Source organism: Cryptomeria japonica, chromosome 11 (assembly GCF_030272615.1).
Source record: "Cryptomeria japonica chromosome 11, Sugi_1.0, whole genome shotgun sequence".
Classification (NCBI taxonomy): Eukaryota; Viridiplantae; Streptophyta; class Pinopsida; order Cupressales; family Cupressaceae; genus Cryptomeria; species Cryptomeria japonica.
The window spans coordinates 92975184-92979785 of NC_081415.1; positions in this window are offsets into that span (position 1 = coordinate 92975184).

Consider the following 4602-nt stretch of genomic DNA (forward strand, 5'->3'; position numbering starts at 1 on the left):
AGATGTTGCTACCAGTGATATGTGAGTTTCAGGCTATAATGCTGCTAACTCTTCCTCTGTGATACTGGTTTTCTTGAGTACATCTTTTATTGCCTTTACCTTCCTACATCCTCTTCTCATGGTTGCATCAACTTTCTTTACTATTTTCCTAGATTGAATTTCACTTTCAATTGTTTTTGCATTGCCAAATATTTCTTCCTTTGGTTCCTTGGGTGCTTCAAGAAGTGCTTTTGCATATGTTTCAATGATGAGGTCATTTGTCTCATAACCCATCTCTGTTACCCAAACTATCCTACGGATGACTGCTTCCATCTAGATCTCATCCTTTTTAATCAGAAAATAGATTTGCTTTTTGTATTTGTTCACAATTTCTTATGACAGTCTGATTCTTTTCTTCATTTTGGCCTTAAGTCCTTGAAAATAGTTTTGAATATTATGTTCCTTATCTTCTCCCATATTGTTGAATAATTATGTTAGCTGTTTACCTACCAGTATATCATATCCAAGTTCTTTGTAGCCTATACCAGGAACCTGTTTGGTTATATGTAGCATTAAGCATACTAGAAGATTTCCAAACCTAAAAGTTCCTTTCTTATCCTTCTTAATCTTGCCTAGGTTGTCAATTAACTCATCCTTCAACCACTCACATACATCAATCTTTACATTATTTGTGATCATGTCATAAGCACTTTTAATGCATAGACTTGAAACTGAATTGAGTCTATTTGCATGAGTTGCCTTATACCCTAATATCATGCTGATAAACCTTACATTGATGTCAGTTACATCATTAACTCTTAAGGACCTTTTATCAAATGTAGCACCAGTTAACTTAGTAACTAGGTCATTTGAGACCTTCTTGGTTTTGTCTAGCCTTTTATCAGTTGAGGGTAACCCTGTTACTGCTTTGACAGATTCCTTGGTAATTTTGTGGATTGCATCTAACCAGAAAAATTCTCCAGGTACCCTACTTAAGACTATCCTAATCACATCCTTGGGAAATTCAGGAATGCTAAGGATCTCTATAAATCCTAGGGTTTCAACAATTTTATGTTCAACTTTTACATTATTGGATTCATCACATATGACAGATTTAAACATAGTTTTAATCTCTTCATCTCCTAATTCCTCTATGTTGCAATGGATGTATATTCTGGGGTCTTCAACATAAACAAATCCTTTTGGAATTTGGGATAAAGCACCTGTGTTGTCATCTTTCTTTGTTATTTTGGGAACTAATTGAAATACGGGCCTAGGGTGTTTTACAACCTCGACTACATTAGGGTTTTCTATATATTCAAGTGCAGAGGTGGATGCCATGGTGATAAATACCTTTTTCTACCTTAGGATGGATGAATGTTGAAATCCTTTCTTTCTTGTCTTTGAAATGCCTTTTCTTTGGAGATTTTGCGCTCTTCGGGTGTTTTGAATTCATAGTGAAGTGAAATGGAGCTAAAACCACAAATTTATAATGTTTATTTCGCTATCTACCACATTTAGTGCATGCCAGTTAAGTAATCACTTAACTTTTCTACCGGTATATAAGTATCTTTTCGACTTCTCATCTTTAACCAAGGGAATAATAGCACATGTATACTTAGATTTCCAAACCCTCTAATAAAATTTCTTCAATTTGATGAAGAACTTCTTGTCAGTGGAGTACTACTCTGTCCTATCGGTGGAGTAATACTTTGTTCTACCAGTGGGGTGTTGATTGGTTCTACCGGTGGAGGATTATTCCCAACATTTAGATCTTCTTTTCTAATCCATTGTTTTGAGAATTCTTGCTTTACCTCTTCAACTTTTTCTTTCCCTTTCAAGCTAGCACTTTGTTGTCTGCAAGTGATCCTTTACTTCTGTAGAATTCTGCAATATGCCCAATTTTGTTACAAGCATAAGAAGTCAAATTATTTTTCTGAATAGCCTTTCCATAACCTATGTCGGTTTGTGTTCTGCATTGATTAGATAAGTGCCCAAATCTTCCACAAACATAACATCTTACATTCATTCTACAATTTTCAGAGTTATGACCAACTTTATTGCATTTTGAACATTGACTGATGGGTGTATTGGTATTCTAATAATTTCTATATCTACATTAATTTGCTCTATGACCATACTTATTATAGTTAAAACATTTGCCATTGAATTTATAAGCATTTGGTTGTCTTACTGGTTTGTTGTGATCCTGTGTGTTTGTAGTACCGGAGCTTTCACCAACTTCAAAGCCTAAACCATTATTGTCACCAATTGGTTTCTAATTCTTTATCATGTCATTAAGTTCTTCTGAGCTTTTCTTGAATTTCTCCTTGTGTTGATTTGCAGTAGCCAATTCTCTTTCCAAGATTTCTTTCTATCTCATGAGTTCATTTGAGTCATTTTGTCTATGCAACAGATTTGTTTTCAATAAGTAATTTTCATAACCAAGTCTTGTGTTTGTATTTTTAGCATCATTCAGTCTTCTAGTCAATTCCTCTTCATTCTTTTTCCTCGGTTCAATTTCTTTGCAAAATCTCATAGTCATATCCTGCATCTCATTCTTTGTTGCCATGTTCTCTTGCTTCAGCTTGCTTATTGTATCATTAAGAGTTTCTTTTTCATCATGATCAATCTACATCTTTTCACAAAGTTCTATTCTTTTGTTCCTTGGAATGGTAAAATTATCTTGAAATGCTTGAATGATATCCTGAGCTGCCTTCAAATCATCTTCAAGTTTGATGTTTTTCAATTTTTTTGCATCATAGTCTGAGAGAGCTGCTTCAAGTTGCTTCATTAGATTTTCTATCTCTACTAGTGTCAAAATCTTCCTCAATTTGTTAGGCTTCTGAAAATAAAGAACCAGGCTCTAATACCAATTGTTAGGATTCCCACAGATACTGAGAGGGGGGTGAATCATTATTTAACCGGTGAATGGATTTTCGTAACTTAAAACATGTAGAGCATATTATAGTAGTGTACTGGTATACAAGAATTAATGCAATAAATAGAAATGAAAGCAACCACATAAGAAACACACCATAACACAATATTTTTAATGAGGAAACTCAGTGTGGGAAAAACCTCGGTGGGATTTGTGACCCACAATATTCACTTACTGGCCAATAAGAGAATATTACTAGCAAAAGGGGCCTGCACATGCAGGAAGGCCAAGTTCCTAGAGCTCACTACTCAAAATGGGAAGTCTCACTGACTTACAATGTGGATTATACAAATCCAATAACTTCTACTACTTTACAATAGCATCTTCAATGCTAGATTCAGTACCGGTTTCTGCTTTGTTCTTTATATATACCCTTAACCTATATTTCACATAATAGGTCTGCCTTATTTCAGTTATCACCTACTTACAAAATGTTCTACAATGACTTCTTATACATACAAGTCATTTTACAATGATATCAAGTCAACTTACAAAGTTTTTAGAAAAATAAACAAAATATAATATATCAAAAAAATCTTGTCAGCCTTTTGTGTCGATATGCTTCCTTTCTCTATGTCGGTGTCAGTGTTTTGAGTGCCAGTGTAATATGTGTTCTACTGATGCCAGTGTAATGCCTTGCTGGTGCTATAGGATTGTAAGGTTTCCATCAATGACAAAACCTTCAATCACCTACAATGTCTCATTGGAGTGTGCATATGCCAACAGATTAAAATTTCTTATGCTTTTCTTTGTCCTATCTTCTTGCATTCCACTGAAGAACAACATCACCGATTTGAAACTTCCTCAATGATGTCCTTTTATCAAAAAGATACTTAGACTGCAATTGGATCTTCAAGTTCCTCTTATGGGCTAATGACTTGATAGCTTCTACTTCGACCATTTGGATCATTCGGTCCTCCATAGGCTCTTACATTTCCATGTCTTTAGCTTGCAAGAACCTATATACTTGAAGAATATTGTTTACAAGCACTTTGGCCTATGTACCATATACCAATTCAAATGGTGACATTCCAATGGCTTTCTTGACAGTAATTTTGTCAGCCCACAAAGCTAATTTCAACTTTTGATCCCATGACCTCTTGTTCTCTTCTAAGATTTTCTTAATAATGTTCAAAAGGCCTTTGTTACTGGATTCAGCTTGTCCATTCCCTTGAGGATGATAGGGTGAAAAGTAAGACATGAGTATCCCATGACTAGTACAAAAATTCACAAACTCTTCTGACCTAAAACTCATAGCATTGTCCATTACTAATTTCATAGGAACCCCAAATCTAGTTATGATACAATCCATCAAGAAATCAATAACAGTTTTACTTGTAGCTCTTCTGGTGGGAATAGCTTCAATCCACTTTGTAAAATAATCGGTAGCTACTATAATCCACCTATGACCTCTTCATTATTTTTCAACAATCTCTCCAATAAAATCTATCCCCCATTGGACAAAAGGGGCTTCCACTATAATTGGATTCAAGGGTAGAGCTCCTTCATATTTTAGCTTGGATGAAAACCTTTGGCATGGGTCACATCTCCTGGCATATTCATGAGTATCATTGAATAGAGTAGGCCAATAATACCCAGCTTGGACTATTTTTCCAATAGTTGTCTTAGTAGAATAATGACCTCCACATATTCCATCATGCATTTCAATCAGCATTTTCTTT